Source organism: Notothenia rossii, assembly GCF_949606895.1.
Source record: "Notothenia rossii genome assembly, chromosome: 8".
Classification (NCBI taxonomy): domain Eukaryota; kingdom Metazoa; phylum Chordata; class Actinopteri; order Perciformes; family Nototheniidae; genus Notothenia; species Notothenia rossii.
The window spans coordinates 42,290,207-42,311,145 of NC_136906.1; positions in this window are offsets into that span (position 1 = coordinate 42,290,207).

Consider the following 20,939-nt stretch of genomic DNA (forward strand, 5'->3'; position numbering starts at 1 on the left):
ATTGTTTCGGGGACCCTGGAGAACGATAAGACCCATCATTTAAATACAAAAAACATCATTAAAAGTCACTTTTAGGGGCAAAAAACAGCCTCTGTCCACTTCGTTAACAAACTGATAGGCAAATGGACAAAAGTGTGATTAAAGCATTTGCGGGACCCCAGCGAGCTCCAGACTAGTTGCATTGTTTCGGGGACCCTGGAGAACGATAAGACCCATCATTTAAATACAAAAAACATCATTAAAAGTCACTTTTAGGGGCGAAAAACAGCCTCTGTCCACTTCGTTAACAAACTGATAGGCAAATGGACAAAATCGTGATTAAAGCATTTTGCGGGACACCAGCGAGCTCCAGACTATGTGCAATGTGTCGGGGACCCTGGAGAACGATAAGACCAATCATTTAAATACAAAAAACACCATTAAATGTCACTTTTAGGGGCAAAAAACAGCCTCTGTCCACTTCGTTAACAAACTGATAGGCAAATGGACAAAAGTGTGAATAAAGCATTTGCGGGACCCCAGCGAGCTCCAGACTAGTTGCATTGTTTCGGGGACCCTCCGCAATGATAAGACCCATCATTTAAATACAAAAAACACCATTAAAAGTCACTTTTAGGGGCAAAAAACAGCCTCTGTCCACTTCGTTAACAAACTGATAGGCAAATGGACAAAAGTGTGAATAAAGCATTTGCGGGACCCCCGCGAGCTCCAGACTAGTTGCATTGTTTCGGGGACCCTGGAGAACGATAAGACCCATCATTTAAATACAAAAAACACCATTAAAAGTCACTTTTAGGGGCGAAAAACAGCCTCTGTCCACTTCGTTAACAAACTGATAGGCAAATGGACAAAAGTGTGAATAAAGCATTTGCGGGACCCCCGCGAGCTCCAGACTAGCTGCATTGTTTCGGGGACCCTGGAGAACGATAAAACCCATCATTTAAATACAAAAAACACCATTAAAAGTCACTTTTAGGGGCGAAAAACAGCCTCTGTCCACTTTGTTAACAAACTGATTGGCAAATGGACAAAAGTGTGAATAAAGCATTTGCGGGACCCCAGCGAGCTCCAGACTAGTTGCATTGTTTCGGGGACCCTCCGCAATGATAAAACCCATCATTTAAATACAAAAAACACCATTAAAAGTCACTTTTAGGGGCGAAAAACAGCCTCTGTCCACTTCGTTAACAAACTGATAGGCAAATGGACAAAAGTGTGAATAAAGCATTTGCGGGACCCCCGCGAGCTCCAGACTAGTTGCATTGTTTCGGGGACCCTGGAGAACGATAAAACCCATCATTTAAATACAAAAAACACCATTAAAAGTCACTTTTAGGGGCGAAAAACAGCCTCTGTCCACTTTGTTAACAAACTGATAGGCAAATGGACAAAAGTGTGAATAAAGCATTTGCGGGACCCCAGCGAGCTCCAGACTAGTTGCATTGTTTCGGGGACCCTCCGCAATGATAAAACCCATCATTTAAATACAAAAAACACCATTAAAAGTCACTTTTAGGGGCAAAAAACAGCCTCTGTCCACTTCGTTAACAAACTGATAGGCAAATGGACAAAAGTGTGATTAAAGCATTTGCGGGACCCCAGCGAGCTCCAGACTATGTGCATTGTTTCGGGGACCCTCCACAATGATAAAACCCATCATTTAAATACAAAAGACACCATTAAAAGTCACTTTTAGGGGCGAAAAACAGCCTCTGTCCACTTCGTTAACAAACTGATAGGCAAATGGACAAAAGTCTGAATAAAGCATTTGCGGGACCCCAGCGAGCTCCAGACTAGTTGCATTGTTTCGGGGACCCTGGAGAACGATAAGATCCATCATTTAAATACAAAAAACACCATTAAAAGTCACTTTTAGGGGCAAAAAACAGCCTCTGTCCACTTCGTTAACAAACTGATAGGCAAATGGACAACATCGTGATTAAGCATTTGCGGGACCCCAGCGAGCTCCAAACTAGTTGCATTGTTTCGGGGACCCTCCGCAATGATAAAACCCATCATTTAAATACAAAAAACAACATTAAAAGTCACTTTTAAGGGCAAAAAACAGCCTCTGTCCACTTCGTTAACAAACTGATAGGCAAATGGAAAAAAGTGTGAATAAAGCATTTGCGGGACCCCAGCGAGCTCCAGACTAGTTGCATTGTTTCGGGGACCCTGGAGAACGATAAGACCCATCATTTAAATACAAAAAACACCATTAAAAGTCACTTTTAAGGGCAAAAAACAGCCTCTGTCCACTTCGTTAACAAACTGATAGGCAAATGGACAAAATCGTGATTAAAGCATTTGCGGGACCCCAGCGAGCTCCAGACTAGTTGCATTGTTTCGGGGACCCTCCGCAATGATAAGACCCATCATTTAAATACAAAAAACACCATTAAAAGTCACTTTTAGGGGCGAAAAACAGCCTCTGTCCACTTCGTTAACAAACTGATGGACAAAAGTGTGAAAACGGCCGAGCCGCTGCTCTCAGGGCCTCAGACTCACAGGCACACACACACACACACACATGCAGAGATCCAGGAGCAGGAATCCTGGGCACACAAGTGTTAAAAGTGCGTTAAACTGTTTTAATCCGATTATTTTACCCAGGATTAAGTGTTTGCAAGGCGGGGAAAGTATTCCTGCAGCCCCTCCATCACGGTGGTGATGATTAGAAATGATTTCCAGGTCAGAAAGCGGTTTTTAAAAGTGGCCCAAAAATATTTCAATCTGTTTAAAAAGCACAAAGTGATTTGAGTGCAGTTCTCATGTGTCCCCACAGGAGGGCGCCTCGTCCCAGGGAGCACAGTGCTTTCACAGTCAAAAATACAACCCACAAAAGGGCAAATCGATGGATTTAAAGTGCAGGGAAGCTCCGCACCGCACACAGGTACATTCCTAAATCCCCACCATAGTGACCACGGTGATTTAAACTAGTTTATGCGGGGGAAAGAGTGCTGAAAATCGGATTAAACCCTGCTCACAGTGTGGTAAGAGCCAGATTGCTTCAGAGAGTAAGGATACCATGGACCATTTGCATCCAAAATGATCCATTTAAAAGCCATGTGTAAGGGGGGGAAAGTGCAAGTGCAGAGAGGAGCCTGAAAATGCCTCTCCAGGACCCCGGGGAGCAGCTCCCAGGGGCTGGAGAGGGGGAGACATGTGGCTCACAGGCAGGCCTGGGGGCCCCTGCAGAACCCACAGCTGCTGGGCATCGACATTGGAGGTGGGCAGTCCGCCTTTCAGCACCCACACTCGGCCCTGGCACCCGCATATCCTCTCTGAAGCCAATCTACAAGAAGCAACTATGCCTCCAAACTCTTTGCTTACGGCCATACCACTCTGATCACGCCCGATCTCGTCCGATCTCGGAAGCTAAGCAGGGTCGGGCCGGGTCAGTACTTGGATGGGAGACCGCCTGGGAATACCCGGTGCTGTAAGCTTTTTTTAAATGCAGCTACATGCGTGGTGACAAGGTACGATTTATACCCTAAAATAGCGTGCTAAGTGTGGGTGAATTAGTTTCAAAGCATGCACACTCTGCTCGTGTCAGACTTCCATCAAATAGACCGGGGAAAACACCTCTCATTAGCCCCTCACAGACCACCAAAGGACGGACTAAGCAGCTCCAGCACGGCTCCCTCACATGGAGCTCAGGTTATTTCATACCTCCAGGAGAGGGACCGGGAAAACCACCTCTCTGTAGCCCCTGACAGAGCCCCAAAGGACGGACTAAGGACCTCCGGCAACAGGGGCACTACCATAACCTCGTGCACCGTGAGACCCCGGGCCCCCGGACTTAAGCACTCCCCCACGGACTAAACCCAGATTTTCACACCCTGCAGAATCTCATGCCCCTGGTAACCTTTAAGGGGGGGTGGATTTTGCGGTGCTTTACCGTCCGAACACAAGCATCGATATTCGTCCTCCTTCACAGCAGCAGCAGCAGCAGCAGCAGCAGCAGCAGCAGCAGCAGCAGCAGCAGCAGCAGCAGCAGCAGCACCTGCCCTGCTGGAGGTTCACACTTTAACTTATTTGTATTCGTTTTTTTTTGTTCCCCTCCTCTGCCTTACACATCCTCCCACGCTCGAGCACTCCTCACTCGGACTAAACCCCTCCATGCACACCGCCAGAACCAGAACCTCACGCCCCTGGTGACCTTAAAGGTGTTTGTCTTTGTTTGTTTTTGTATTCCACATAGACAGGCTGGGGTTCAGCACCACGCACAGAGCCTGCCCGCTACCTCCAGGGCGCATCACCACATTTTACAAGCCAGGAAAGGTGCATGGATCCTGGGTAAACATTGATTAAGTGTTTTTAAATGTGTGGAACAGTGTTTTGTCACTTTCAAAACTCTCCTGTCATTGACCGGAGAATTTGGGTCGATGTTGTATTCAATCTGGCCATTAATATTCCAGTGAGACGAAGTACGTACATTGACCGGAGTGATCCCATGTTAATTTTGTCCAAATACCGGAACATTCCCTAACCCTATTTAGGGGCAATGGATGTCCACTTGCGGGAGACGACAGACAGTGGTGCGGTTAGCCAAAGTGACAATGGATGTCCACTTGCGGGAGACGACAGACAGTGGTGCGGTTAGCCAAAGTGACAGACCTAATGTTAGACCAATTTACAGGCAATGGACGTCCACTCTCGGGAGAGAGACCTCCAGCATGTGTCCCTGACATGGAGACTCTGTTTATTTCACTCATCCAGGACAGAGACCGGGGAAATCTCCTCTCTGTGGCCCCTCCAAGACCCCCAAAGGACGGACCACAGACCTCCAGCATGTGTCCCTGACATGGGCACCTCCATAACCTTGCACACCGTGAGTCCCCGGACTCCCGGACTTAAGCACTCCCCCACGGACTAAACCCAGATGTTCACACCCTACATAACTTCATGCCCCTGGTTAACCTAAAGGGGGTGGATTTTGCGGTGCTTTACCGTCCGCACATCGGTATCCATATTCAGCCTTATTCACGGCACCACCACCCCTTCTGTGGAGGATATTCTCATGCTCCTGGTAACCCTTTAAATAGTCTGATACTGTCAGGGCTCATCACCGCACTTTACAAGCCATAAATAATGTTTAAATGGTCGGGGAAAGTGTTTTTAAACGTCTGGAAGAGAGTTGTAGCCTGTCATTTTGCAGGATATAATTTAACATGGAACCTCTCCTGGAAATGCACAGAATATGTCCATTTCCAGGAGAGATTCCATGTTAAATTATATCCTGCAAAATGACAGGCTATAACCCAGGAACAAGTGTTTGAAAGGCGGGGAAAAGTTGTTTAAAATAGTCGGAAAAGTGTTTTTAAACGTCTGGAAGAGAGTTGTTGCCTGTCATTTTGCAGGATATCATTTAACATGGAACCTCTCCTGGAAATGCACAGAGTATGTCCATTTCCAGGAGAGATTCCATGTTAAATTATATCCTGCAAAATGACAGGCTATAACCCAGGAACAAGTGTTTGAAAGGCGGGGAAAAGTTGTTTAAAATAGTCGGAAAAGTGTTTTTAAACGTCTTGAAGAGAGTTGTTGCCTGTCATTTTGCAGGATATCATTTAACATGGAACCTCTCCTGGAAATGCACAGAGTATGTCCATTTCCAGGAGAGATTCCATGTTAAATTATATCCTGCAAAATGACAGGCTATAACCCAGGAACAAGTGTTTGAAAGGCGGGGAAAAGTTGTTTAAAATAGTCGGAAAAGTGTTTTTAAACGTCTGGAAGAGAGTTGTAGCCTGTCATTTTGCAGGATATCATTTAACATGGAACCTCTCCTGGAAATGCACAGAATATGTCCATTTCCAGGAGAGATTCCATGTTAAATTATATCCTGCAAAATGACAGGCTATAACCCAGGAACAAGTGTTTGAAAGGCGGGGAAAAGTTGTTTAAAATAGTCTGATACCTCCAGGGCGCATCACCGCATTTTACAAGCCAGGGAAGGTGTCTGAATCCTGGGTAAACATTGTTTAAATAGTCTGACACCTGGCACTGTATTTGCCCCTGGGAAACTTCAAGGTTATATTCATGTTTTATTATTTATTTAATAATCACATGATTTTTACAAAAACAGTATAGCCTACACAGTATACATATATACAATAATAATAATAATAATAATAATAATAATAATAATAATAATAATAATATAACAATATACATAATAAAAACATGAAAAGTGGTGAAAATTAGAACATGTATCCGAAAATAGTGCCTCCTAGTGCGGGCATGTGGACAGTAGCCACAGACTCACAGGCACACACACATGCAGAGATCCAGGGGGCGGAGCACATGGCTTTTTTTACCCAGCAATAAGTCTATGAGAGGCGGGGAGACTCAGAGGACAGGCTGCGTCACCTCACTTTGTAACCCAGGAAAAGAGCTGGAATTCTGGCTGCGTGAGTGTTAAAAGTGCATTCATCTGTGTTAATCCGACAGCCGCAGAGGTGCTGACGCAAAGCAGGCGGAACAAATTGATTATTTGAACCAGGAATAAATGTTTGCAAGGCGGGGAAAGTGTTCCTGCAGCCCCTCCATAACGGTAATAATGATTATAAATGATTTCCAGGTCAGAAAGCGTTTTTTAAATGTGGAAAAAAATATGTTAAACTGTTTAAAAAGCACAAAGTGATTTGAGTGCAGTTCTCATGTGTCCCCACAGGAGGGCACGTCGTCCCAGGGAGAACAGTGCATGGTGACAAGGTACGATTTATACCCTAAAATAGCATGCTAAGCGTGGGTGGATTAGTTTCAAAGCATGCACACTCTGCTCGTGTCAGACTTCCATCAAAAAGACCGGGGAAAACACCTCTCATTAGCCCCTCACAGACCACCAAAGGACGGACTAAGCAGCTCCAGCATGGCTCCCTCACATGGAGCTCAGGTTATTTCATACCTCCAGGAGAGGGACCGGGAAAACCACCTCTCTGTAGCCCCTGACAGACCCCCAAAGGACGGACTAAGGACCTCCGGCAACAGTGGCACTTCCATAACCTCGTGCACCGTGAGACCCCGGGCCCCCGGACTTAAGCACTCCCCCACGGACTAAACCCAGATGTTCACACCCTGCAGAATCTCATGCCCCTGGTCACCTTTAAGGGGGGGTGGATTTTGCGGTGCTTTACCGTCCGAACACAAGCATCAATATTCGTCCTCCTTCACAGCAGCAGCAGCAGCAGCAGCAGCAGCAGCAGCAGCAGCAGCAGCAGCAGCACCTGCCCTGCTGGAGGTTCACACTTTAACTTATTTGTATTCGTTTTTTTTTGTTCCCCCCCTCTGCCTTACACATCCTCCCACGCTCGAGCACTCCTCACTCGGACTAAACCCCTCCATGCACACCGCCAGAACCAGAACCTCACGCCCCTGGTGACCTTAAAGGTGTTTGTCTTTGTTTGTTTTTGTATTCCACATAGACAGGCAGGTGTTCAGCACCACGGACAGAGCCTGCCCGCTGCTGCTGCTGCTGCTGATGTAAGGTGGAACACTTTGAGTCTTTTTATTTTCTCTTTTCTCCCTGCTCCTGCACACACCTTTTGTTACCCTCCTCTGCCTTACACATCCTCCCACGCTCGAGCACTCCTCACTCGGACTAAACCCAGATGTTCACACCCTACAGAACTTCATGCCCCTGGTTACCCTAAAGGGGTGGATTTTGCGGTGCTTTACCGTCCGCACATCGGCATACATATTCGGCCTTATTCATGACACTACCACCCCTTCTTTGGAGGATATTCTCATGCTCCTGGTAACCCTTTAAATAGTCTGATACTGTCAGGGCTCATCACCGCACTTTACAAGCCAGAAATAATGTTTAAATGGTCGGGAAAAGTGTTTTTAAACATCTGGAAGAGAGTTGTAGCCTGTCAATTTGCAGGATATAATTTAACATGGAACCTCTCCTGGAAATGCACAGAGTATGTCCATTTCCAGGAGAGGTTACATGTTAAATTATATCCTGCAAAATGACAGGCACTGTATTTGCCCCTGGGAACCTTCAAGGTTATACTAATGTTTTTTTTTTATTTTTTATTTTTTATTTTTTATTTTTTATTTAATTATCACACCACTTTTACAAAAACAGTATACAAAATAAACATAATAACAACATGATTAACAGGGGCCTGGGGGCAATATTAGCCGTCTAACTTGTACAGTGCACCGGGGAAAAAAGGTTGAGTACACGGCCCCTTTCCCCTCATCAGGAGTACCAATCGGTCCTGAAGAAGAGGTATCGCTGCTCTCCGCCCCTGAATCCTCTTCGGAGGTAGCTGACGGTGGTAGACCTCCTTCTGACGATGATGCTGCTGCAGCTGCTGCCGCCGCCCTGAACATGGAGCGGATCTTCAATGCCTCCTTTATTCCAGGCGTATTCGCGTAGAACCGGTCTGCAGTGCTTACGTCGTGGCACATAAACCTAGCCAGAATCGACCTGCTTTCTGGATCTTGGTGATGCTTGATATTGTCAGCCAGGGCAGTGCGCAAGATGGTGAAGGTGACGGCTGTTTCTAGCCCAGCATCAGCCCAAGCCCTCTTCAAGTGAGCGTTCAGGTTCTTGGAAGCCTGCTTCCCCGATGTGAAAAGGAAGAATTCATTCTGAGGACCCGACAAGCCCTCTTTTATCCCCATCCACCGCATGACCCAGCTAAACTCCTTTATTGTAAGCACCAGCTGTGCTTCACCAAATGTCTCGGCAGTCTTGTGATCCTGCACGTGGATGATGTAGCCCTCAGCAGTGCCCCTTCTGTCCGCCTCAAAGACCTCCGTGTTGGTCATGTTTGCGTACACACCCGGACGGTGGCCATACAGGAGGCTCCAATGGAGGGTTAGATAGCCATATAGCAGGTACTGGGTGATTGAGGTCGGATTGCTAGCCATCAGGTCAAGGAGATCAGGGATGCGCTTCTCAGCGGCCGCCATGGCGGCGAGAAGCTCCGCCTGGCTCGGCAGACGATCCAGCTTGTCCCTCTTCACCTTAAACTGGTGGAAAGTGACGGACTTTTTCAAATCGTTAATGTTGGCTTTCACCTCTCTGATGATGTTGGTCATATCAGACTGGGTGAGCCTGCACCCCCGGAGCTTTGATGCAGACAAGTACCTCAGGAAATGGTTCACAGTCTTCAGGAACAACAGCGATGTTGTGACTGTCCGGCCCGACTCTGAAATATACTTGCTCCAGCCACGGACCCTCTTTGTGTCTTTTAGAAACAGCCAGTCTGACAGCCGGTCAACACCATGGGCCATGAATACTATGAAGTTCTTTATCCGGCTGACATTGGACATACAATTCTCTTTCCGTTTTACTGTCGGTGCAAGACCCTCACAATGACCTCTGTATGTCTGAATGTACGTCTCCATGCTTTTAGGCAACGTGATTTCACGCATGGTATTCCGCAGTCCCTTCCCAGTGCACCATTGATTTTGGGAAGAGGGCCAGTCCTTAGCCAGATTAGCTTTCAGCTTATTGGAGACAGACGCACGGGTCTTCTGGCATACAGGGGTCTCACTACAGGAGGCTTCTACGGACCGCATGACAGTCTTCATCGGGGTCTTGCTTCCGGAGGCTTCTGGGGACCGCATCACAGACTTGAGAGGGATCTCACTCGCAGAGGCTTCTATGGACCGCATGACAGTCTTCACCGGGGTCCCACTACCGGAGGCTTCTGGGGACCACATGACAGTCTTCACTGGGGTCTTGCTTCCGGAGGCTTCTGGGGACCGCATCACAGACTTGAGAGGGGTCTCACTACCGGAGGCTTTGTCGGACCGCATGACAGTCTTCACCGGGGTCTTGCTTCCGGAGGCTTCTGGGGACCGCATCACAGACTTGAGAGGGGTCTCACTACCGGAGGCTTTGTCGGACCTCATGACAGTCTTCACCGGGGTCTTGCTTCCGGAGGCTTCTGGGGACCGCATGACAGTCTTCACCGGGGTCTTGCTTCCGGAGGCTTCTGGGGACCGCATGACAGTCTTCACCGGGGTCTCACTACCGGAGGCTTTGTCGGACCGCATGACAGTCTTCCCTGGGGTCTTGCTTCCGGAGGCTTCTGGGGACCGCATCACAGACTTGAGGGGGGTCTCACTCGCAGAGGCTTCTATGGACCGCATGACAGTCTTCACCGGGGTCTTGAGAGGGGTATTGCTGCCGGAGGCTACTGAGTTCATGTCGGGGGTACTTGGGATTGCTACGCCCTTAAATCGTATACATTCTTCGTCTTCCTCAAGCAGAGCAGCAGTGGCATTCTGCTTTCTGGGTTTTAGACCCTGTTTTAGCCTGGATTGCAGGGTCTTCACCTCATCAATGAGGGCATCCTTCTGAGCCCTCAATGCCACATTGTCCAGCCTCACCTGCATGCAGTCCTCTTCGTCACACTCGGTATGTGGGGAGAAGGGTGGAGGGTGCACCGGGTATTCCTCCTCATTGTCTATATCCAATGATGTAGCCATTCCAATGATGGGATTAGTCTCTCGGAGGTCATGGAGCAACTGCAGGGCCACACTATGCTTCAGCCTTGCCATGACCTCATGTGCCTCATCTCGGGAGAACTCAGGGTGGTCACGAGTTACATGACGGTGTAGTTTCCTCCCAGCATACGAACACCCTGTGATGGGACAGGGTTTGGTCCGAACATTTATTCTACCACTGGCCATTTTAAGAATGATGCCTCTTTCATCCAGGTTCCGCACTGCATGTTTGTGCTTAAGGTGCTTATTCAAAGCCAGATAGCGGAGACTGCACACCGGGCATTCGGTCAACATCCTTCCAAAAACACACACAATGAATTCTATTTAAATGGTTTTCTGTTTCTCCGTTTATATGCGTTAGCCAACTGCTGATTGCAACCATGGGTCCGATGCTTCAATGCAGGGAACACGGACCAAGGGGAGGACTTGGGTTACCACCTGGTTAAAATGGTCCCACCTCCACACCAACGCGGCTGGCGATGGGTCCGATACATTGATTGTTTTTTGTTTCATGGTTCTGCCACGAGCTCACAAGACAGTTTTGGGTACAAAACGTGGGGGTAACAGTACCTCCGGGCGCTCCGTCCCGCTCCGGCTTTCGCCGCAGCGGGGGGAGGAGGCATTGAACCATTCGCACCTGCCCCCGGAGGAGGCAGGGGAGTCAGGTACCCGGAGGCGCACGGTGGACGGCCAGGGTGAGACCGCCACACCGCACTGGAGTCAGAGTTCCGAGTTTTTCGAGCCAGGTCCCGGTGAAACGCAGTACGGAGCACCCGGCAGGAACCTCCAGCAGACCCCCCCGCGCGGTTCCCTCGTCCCTCGGAAGAGGCGGAGAGGTGGGTGTTTTTCATCTGCTGGCGGACTGCCGGGGAGAACGTGCTGCTCGGGAGCCAGGCTCAGAGTTAGTGGCAGTGAGAGCCCGTGCACCTGCCTTTTACAGCAGGCACGCGCTGGTATCGGGGTGGGGAGAGAAGGTAGATGCAGAGGCTGCAGAAACAGCGAGAGCCTTTCCCCTCTAACACACCCCTCATTTGGTTCATGAGCACTGGGCAGAGTCCCCTGTCAACTCTCCTTATATTCCTCCGGAGACCAGTTGGGACATGGCAGCATCCCACTTCGCCTGTTAGACCATATCGTTAAATGAGCTCTGGTATCGGGGTGGGGAGAGAAGGTAGATGCAGAGGCTGCAGAAACAGCCAGAGCCTTTCCCCTCTAACACACCCCTCATTTGGTTCATGTGCACTGGGCAGAGTCCCCTGTCAACTCTCCTTATATTCCTCCGGAGACCAGTTGGGACATGGCAGCATCCCACTTCGCCTGTTAGACCATATCGTTAAATGAGCTCTGGTATCGGGGTGGGGAGAGAAGGTAGATGCAGAGGCTGCAGAAACAGCCAGAGCCTTTCCCCTCTAACACACCCCTCATTTGGTGCATTGAACCCCTCGCACCTGCCCCCGGAGGAGTCAGGTACCCGGAGGCGCACGGTGGATGGCCAGGGCGAGACCGCCACACCGCACTGGAGTCAGGGTTCCGAGTTTTTCGAGCCAGGTCCCGGTGAAACGCAGTACGGAGCACCCGGCAGGAACCTCCAGCAGACCCCCCGCGCGGTTCCCTCGTCCCTCGGAAGAGGCGGAGAGGTGGGTGTTTTTCATCTGCTGGCGGACTGCCGGGGAGAACGTGCTGCTCGGGAGCCAGGCTCAGAGTTAGTGGCAGTGAGAGCCCGTGCACCTGCCTTTTACAGCAGGCATGCTCTGGTATCGGGGTGGGGAGAGAAGGTAGATGCAGAGGCTGCAGAAACAGCCAGAGCCTTTCCCCTCTAACACACCCCTCATTTGGTGCATTGAACCCCTCGCACCTGCCCCCGGAGGAGTCAGGTACCCGGAGGCGCACGGTGGATGGCCAGGGCGAGACCGCCACACCGCACTGGAGTCAGGGTTCCGAGTTTTTCGAGCCAGGTCCCGGTGAAACGCAGTACGGAGCACCCGGCAGGAACCTCCAGCAGACCCCCCCGCGCGGTTCCCTCGTCCCTCGGAAGAGGCGGAGAGGTGGGTGTTTTTCATCTGCTGGCGGACTGCCGGGGAGAACGTGCTGCTCGGGAGCCAGGCTCAGAGTTAGTGGCAGTGAGAGCCCGTGCACCTGCCTTTTACAGCAGGCACGCTCTGGTATCGGGGTGGGGAGAGAAGGTAGATGCAGAGGCTGCAGAAACAGCCAGAGCCTTTCCCCTCTAACACACCCCTCATTTGGTGCATTGAACCCCTCGCACCTGCCCCCGGAGGAGTCAGGTACCCGGAGGCGCACGGTGGATGGCCAGGGCGAGATCGCGACACCGCACTGGAGTCAGGGTTCCGAGTTTTTCGAGCCAGGTCCCGGTGAAACGCAGTACGGAGCACCCGGCAGGAACCTCCAGCAGACCCCCCCGCGCGGTTCCCTCGTCCCTCGGAAGAGGCGGAGAGGTGGGTGTTTTTCATCTGCTGGCGGACTGCCGGGGAGAACGTGCTGCTCGGGAGCCAGGCTCAGAGTTAGTGGCAGTGAGAGCCCGTGCACCTGCCTTTTACAGCAGGCATGCTCTGGTATCGGGGTGGGGAGAGAAGGTAGATGCAGAGGCTGCAGAAACAGCCAGAGCCTTTCCCCTCTAACACACCCCTCATTTGGTGCATTGAACCCCTCGCACCTGCCCCCGGAGGAGTCAGGTACCCGGAGGCGCACGGTGGATGGCCAGGGCGAGACCGCCACACCGCACTGGAGTCAGGGTTCCGAGTTTTTCGAGCCAGGTCCCGGTGAAACGCAGTACGGAGCACCCGGCAGGAACCTCCAGCAGACCCCCCCGCGCGGTTCCCTCGTCCCTCGGAAGAGGCGGAGAGGTGGGTGTTTTTCATCTGCTGGCGGACTGCCGGGGAGAACGTGCTGCTCGGGAGCCAGGCTCAGAGTTAGTGGCAGTGAGAGCCCGTGCACCTGCCTTTTACAGCAGGCACGCTCTGGTATCGGGGTGGGGAGAGAAGGTAGATGCAGAGGCTGCAGAAACAGCCAGAGCCTTTCCCCTCTAACACACCCCTCATTTGGTGCATTGAACCCCTCACACCTGCCCCCGGAGGAGTCAGGTACCCGGAGGCGCACGGTGGATGGCCAGGGCGAGACCGCCACACCGCACTGGAGTCAGGGTTCCGAGTTTTTCGAGCCAGGTCCCGGTGAAACGCAGTACGGAGCACCCGGCAGGAACCTCCAGCAGACCCCCCCGCGCGGTTCCCTCGTCCCTCGGAAGAGGCGGAGAGGTGGGTGTTTTTCATCTGCTGGCGGACTGCCGGGGAGAACGTGCTGCTCGGGAGCCAGGCTCAGAGTTAGTGGCAGTGAGAGCCCGTGCACCTGCCTTTTACAGCAGGCACGCGCTGGTATCGGGGTGGGGAGAGAAGGTAGATGCAGAGGCTGAAGAAACAGCCAGAGCCTTTCCCCTCTAACACACCCCTCATTTGGTTCATGAGCACTGGGCAGAGTCCCCTGTCAACTCTCCTTATATTCCTCCGGAGACCAGTTGGGACATGGCAGCATCCCACTTCGCCTGGTAGGCCATATCGTTAAATGAGCTCAGTAATGTACTGCACAACATCACATGGGTAAAATGAGCTATATAATGCACTGCAAAATCACATTTGGTTTATTTCCAAAAAGCCTGGAAAAAACACATATCCATCATGTCCTGTAAAATATCATTCTTTGTTTATTTCCATCCTTCAGGCAAATACACATATCTTTGTCCGCTCCAGGATTACCCGTAGTTTGGATGAACCGACCGCCAAGCACCGGAAGCTGGACCCGGGGAGGAGGCCCTCCGATGGCGGGTCAAATTTGATGATACCGCAGCTGGCTGGACACTAGCCGTAGAAGAACACCTGGGCGGGACAAGGCATGTCCCTCTTTGCAGACAAGCATATGCGCTCCCAGGAGCAGAGTCAAACCCGCAGTTTGGAGGAACCGACCGCCAAGCACCGGAAGCTGGACCCGGGGAGGAGGCCCTCCGAAGGCGGGTCAAATTTGATGATACCGCAGCTGGCTGGACACTAGCCGTAGAAGAACACCTGGGCGGGACAAGGCATGTCCCTCTTTGCAGACAAGCATATGCGCTCCCAGGAGCAGAGACAAACCCGCAGTTTGGAGGAACCGACCGCCAAGCACCGGAAGCTGGACCCGGGGAGGAGGCCCTCCGAAGGCGGGTCAAATTTGATGATACCGCAGCTGGCTGGACACTAGCCGTAGAAGAACACCTGGGCGGGACCAGGCATGTCCCTCTTTGCAGACAAGCATATGCGCTCCCAGGAGCAGAGTCAAACCCGCAGTTTGGAGGAACCGACCGCCAGAGCACCGGCACGAAGCCGTGCCGGCAGAGGCCTTCCGATGGCGGGTCACGTTTGCCATTCGATCAATGTCTTTGCAGACAAGCATATATGTGGTTGTTACGCAGGATCAAACAGGTAGTTTGATGAAGTAGGGTCCTGTGCCCGGAGCAAGGCCAATTGCTGAATGCCGCAGCCGACTAAGGCCGCTATGCCACAGTGGAGGATGAGAGAAACAGGTGTTTGTCTTGCATTCCGCGGCAAAGTGGGGAGGTGGAACTTCCACCCCGCTACGGAACCTGTGGTGGGACCCCTGAGTCAGACGGTTCGTCTTGGAAACGCTTCATATCGGTCGGCCTGGGAGGTAAGAGACACGCAGGGTAACGGACAGGCAGGGTTACCCCCACGCAGCCCACGCAACACGGAGGAGGCAGGGGAGTCTGGTACCCGGAGGCGCATGGCCGCAACACCGCACTGGAGTCAGGGTTTCGAGTTTTTCGAGCCAGGTCCCAGTGAACGCAAGACTCCAGCAGGAGCCTCCAGCAGACCCCGCCGACGTTTCCCTCGTCCCTCCCGGCCATCAGAGTCGAACCCGCAGTTCAGAGGAACCGACCGCCAGAGCACCGGCACAAAGCCGGGCCGGCGGAGGCCTTCCGATGGCGGGTCACGTTTGCCATTCGATCAATGTCTTTGCAGACAAGCATATATGTGGTTGTTACGCAGGATCAAACAGGTAGTTTTTCGAGCCAGGTCCCAGTGAACGCAAGACTCCAGCAGGAGCCTCCAGCAGACCCCCCCCGACGTTTCCCTCGTCCCTCCCGGCCATCAGAGTCGAACCCGCAGTTCGGAGGAACCGACCGCCAGAGCACCGGCACGAAGCCGGGCCGGCGGAGGCCTTCCGATGGCGGGTCACGTTTGCCATTCGATCAATGTCTTTGCAGACAAGCATATATGTGGTTGTTACGCAGGATCAAACAGGTAGTTTGATGAAGTAGGGTCCTGTGCCCGGAGCAAGGCCAATTGCTGAATGCCGCAGCCGACTAAGGCCGCTATACCAGAGTGGAGGATGAGAGAAACAGGTGTTCGTCTTGCATTCCGCGGAATAGTGGGGAGGTGGAACTTCCACCCCGCTACGGAACCTGTGGTGGGACCCCTGAGTCAGACGGTTCGTCTTGGAAACGCTTCATATCGGTCGGCCTGGGAGGTAAGAGACACGCAGGGTAACGGATACGCAGTGTTACCCCCACGCAGCCCACGCAACACGGAGGAGGCAGGGGAGTCTGGTACCCGGAGGCGCATGGCCGCAACACCGCACTGGAGTCAGGGTTTCGAGTTTTTCGAGCCAGGTCCCAGTGAACGCAAGACTCCAGCAGGAGCCTCCAGCAGACCCCCCCGACGTTTCCCTCGTCCCTCCCGGCCATCAGAGTCGAACCCGCAGTTCGGAGGAACCGACCGCCAGAGCACCGGCACGAGGCCGGGCCGGCGGAGGCCCTCCGATGGCGGGTCGCGTTTGCCATTCGATCAGTGAGAAATCAGAAGAGGAAGTGGGAAAAAAAAGACTAACTTGTCTTTTTGGAGTTCCATAAAAAATGGGTGAAAATGAAAAAAAATGTATACGAGAATAGTGCCCCATAAGGCGGATAAAGTCCCCTGTCAACTCCCCTTACCTTCTTCCACACTCTGAAAAAGTCAGCGTTATTTTTTGGAGAACCATCAAAAAGGGCTAAAAGTGTTGAAATGTATCCGAGAATAGTGCCCCATAAGGCGGATAAAGTCCCCTGTCAACTCCCCTTACCTTCTTCCACACTCTGAAAAAGTCAGAGTTATTTTTTGGAGAACCATCAAAAAGGGCTAAAAGTGTTGAAATGTATCCGAGAATAGTGCCCCATAAGGCGGATAAAGTCCCCTGTCAACTCTCCTTACCTTCTTCCACACTCTGAAAAAGTCAGAGTTATTTTTTGGAGAACCATCAAAAAGGGCTAAAAGTGTTGAAATGTATCCGAGAATAGTGCCCCATAAGGCGGATAAAGTCCCCTGTCAACTCCCCTTACCTTCCTCCACACTCTGAAAAAGTCAGTTATTTTTTGGAGAACCATCAAAAAGGGCTAAAAGTGTTGAAATGTATCCGAGAATAGTGCCCCATAAGGCGGATAAAGTCCCCTGTCAACTCCCCTTACCCTATTTAGGGGGTAGGGAATGTTCCGGTTCTTGGACAAAATTAACATGGGATCAGTCCGGTCAATGTACGTACTTCGTCTCACTGGAATATTGAAAAGTGACAAAACACTGTTCCACACATTTAAAAACACTTAATCAATGTTTACCCAGGATCCATGCACCTTTCCTGGCTTGTAAAATGTGGTGATGCGCCCTGGAGGTAGCGGGCAGGCTCTGTCCGTGGTGCTGAACCCCAGCCTGTCTATGTGGAATACAAAAACAAACAAAGACAAACACCTTTAAGGTCACCAGGGGCGTGAGGTTCTGGTTCTGGCGGTGTGCATGGAGGGGTTTGACCTGGCCCCCTGACACAATGAATGCACACAGCCTGGAGCAGTGGAGCAGCGGCTGGGCCGTGTTCCCCCTTTTGTCCATTTGCCTATCAGTTTGTTAACGAAATGGACAGAGCCTGTTTTTTCCCCCTGAAAGTGACTTTTAATGGTGGTTTTTGCATTTAAATGATGGGTGTTATCATTCACAAGGGTCCCCAACACAATGCACATAGTCTGGAGCTCGCTGGGGTCCTGCATATGCTTTAATCACACTTTTGTCCATTTGCCTATCAGTTTGTTAACCAAATGGACATCGGCTGCGTTTTCCCCCTAAAAGTGACTTTTAATGGTGGCCCTTGGGTTTAAATGATGGGTCTTATCATTCACAAGGGTCCCCGACACAATGCACACAGCCTGGAGCAGTGGAGCAGCGGCTGGGCCGTGTTCCCCCTTTTGTCCATTTGCCTATCAGTTTGTTAACGAAATGGACAGAGCCTGTTTTTCCCCCCTAAAAGTGACTTTTAATGGTGGTTTTTTGCATTTAAATGATGGGTCCTATCATTCACAAGGGTCCCCGACACAATGCACATAGTCTGGAGCTCGCTGGGTTCCTGCATATGCTTTAATCACACTTTTGTCCATTTGCCTATCAGTTTGTTAACGAAATGGACAGAGCCTAAGTTGTCCCCCTAAAAGTAACTTTTAATGGTGGTTTTTGCATTTAAATGATGGGTCTTATCATTCACAAGGGTCCCCGACACAATGCACATAGTCTGGAGCTCGCTGGGGTCCTGCATATGCTTTAATCAAACTTTTGTCCATTTGCCTATCAGTTTGTTAACGAAATGGACAGAGCCTGCGTTTTTCCCCTAAAAGTGACTTTTAATGTTGGTTTTTGCATTTAAATGAAGGGTCTTATCATTCACAAGGGTCCCCGACACAATGCACATAGTCTGGATCTCGCTGGGGTCCTGCATATGCTTTAATCACACTTTTGTCCATTTGCCTATCAGTTTGTTAACCAAATGGACAGAGGCTGCATATTCCCCCTAAAAGTGACTTTTAATGGTGGCCCTTGCGTTTAAATGATGGGTCTTATCATTCACAAGGGTCCCCGACACAATGCACACAGCCTGGAGCAGTGGAGCAGCAGCTGGGCCGTGTTCCCCCTTTTGTCCATTTGCCTATCAGTTTGTTAACGAAATGGACAGAGCCTGTTTTTTCCACCTAAAAGTGACTTTTAATGGTGGTTTTTGCATTTAAATGATGAGTCTTATCATTCACAAGGGTCTCCGACACAATGCACAAAGTCTGGAGCTCGCTGGGGTCCTGCATATGCTTTAATCACACTTTTGTCCATTTGCCTATCAGTTTGTTAACGAAATGGACAGAGCCTGCGTTTTCCTCCTAAAAGTGACTTTTAATCGTGGTTTTTGCGTTTAAATGATGGGTCTTTGCATTCACAAGGGTCCCTGACATAATGCACATAGTCTGGAGCTCGCTGGGGTCCTGCGTATGCTTTAATCAGGCGTTTTAACACTTTTCCCCACGAAAATGATTTTCAATCATTTTTTCGGGGCTATATAAATCAAATTCCGGTTAATGCAGAGCACAATTCTACCTTTTACTATTTTAATGTATTTGCATTATATATCTTTGGGCTATAAAAGCGACATATTTGGATGACTTTGTCAGTTTATGGAGCTTATCCCACAAATCCCGGAGGATCCGGGCCACATTTGGGAGCTCATAGGCGGCCTGCCATAGGCCCCCACCCGTGGAAAGAAAAAAAAATGAAAGAAAACGGTCAATTATATGTTAAAATATTCAAAAAATGAACTTTTGAAATTACAACGGAGAAGGGGCTCAGAAGAAGGGGCTCCGATGCTCAAGTGTTCGGCGCTTCGGGACGAAGCCCCGAACACTTTTCCCCTCCCCCGTTGCAATGTACAACGGAGAGGGGAATCCAGACTTCACCTCCTCCGTTGTAAAAAACCTTTCATGTTTTCCAAGCTACTGTCTGCACGAGATCGGAAACCCGGTTTTTGAGAGGACTCAGAAAAAAAACGGCTCTGTAACTTCATGGAGGAATTCATCCGCTGTATGTGCACTCTGGCTCGGATACATTTTGTTGCCCGGAGACCCCCCAACATGGTTCTTACCAAACTTTAAGTTTTTGAACTGGGCTCCGGAGGAAGGCAAGGGGAGTTGACAGGGGACTCGATCCGCCTCATGAGGCACTATTCTCGGATACATTTCAACACTTTTAGCCATTTTTGATGGTTCTCCAAAAAATAACTCTGACTTTTTCAGAGTGTGGAGGAATGCAAGGGGAGTTGACAGGGGACTCGATCCGCCTCATGAGGCACTATTCTCGGATACATTTCAACACTTTTAGCCATTTTTGATGGTTCTCCAAAAAATAACTCTGACTTTTTCAGAGTGTGGAGGAATGCAAGGGGAGTTGACAGGGGACTCGATCCGCCTCATGAGGCACTATTCTCGGATACATTTCAACACTTTTAGCCATTTTTGATGGTTCTCCAAAAAGTAAAGTGTTACTTTGTGAGTGTGGAGGAATGCAAGGGGAGTTGACAGGGGACTCTACCCGCCTTATGGGGCACTATTCTCGGATACATTTCAACACTTTTAGCCATTTTTGATGGTTCTCCAAAAAGTAAAGTGTTACTTTGTGAGTGTGGAGGAATGCGAGGGGAGTTGACAGGGGACTCTACCCGCCTTATGGGGCACTATTCTCGGATACATTTTTTCATTTTCACCCATTTTTATGGAACTCCAAAAAGACAAGTTAGTCTTTTTTTTCCCTTCCTCTTCTGATTTCTCACTGATTGAATGGCAAACGCGACCCGCCATCGGAGGGCCTCCGCCGGCCCGGCCTCGTGCCGGTGCTCTGGCGGTCGGTTCCTCCGAACTGCGGGTTCGACTCTGATGGCCGGGAGGGACGAGGGAAACGTCGGGGGGGGTCTGCTGGAGGGTCCTGCTGGAGTCTTGCGTTTCACTTGGACCTGGCTCGAAAAACTCGAAACCCTGACTCCAGTGCGGTGTTGCGGCCATGCGCCTCCAGGTACCAGACTCCCCTGCCTCCTCCGTGTTGCGTGGGCTGCGTGGGGGTAACCCTGCGTGTCTCTTACCTCCCAGGCCCTCCGATATGAAGCGTTTCCAAGACGAACCGTATGACTCAGGGGTCCCACCACGGGTTCCGTAGCGGGGTGGAAGTTCCACCTCCCCACTTTGCAGCGGAATGCAAGACAAACACCTGTTTCTCTCATCCTCCACTGTGGCATAGCGGCCTTAGTCGGCTGCGGCATTCAGCAATTGGCCTTGCTCCGGGCACAGGACCCCACTTCATCAAACTACCTGTTTGATCCTGCGTAACAACCACATATATGCTTGTCTGCAAAGACATTGATCGAATGGCAAACGTGACCCGCCATCGAAAGGCCTCCGCCGGCCCGGCCTCGTGCCGGTGCTCTGGCGGTCGGTTCATCCAAACTGCGGGTTTGACTCTGCTCCTGGGGCGGACAAAGATATGCGGCGAATGCCGGAGCGCATATATGCTTGTCTGCAAAGAGGGACATGCCTGGTCCCGCCCAGTTGTTCTTCTACGGCTAGTGTCCAGCCAGCT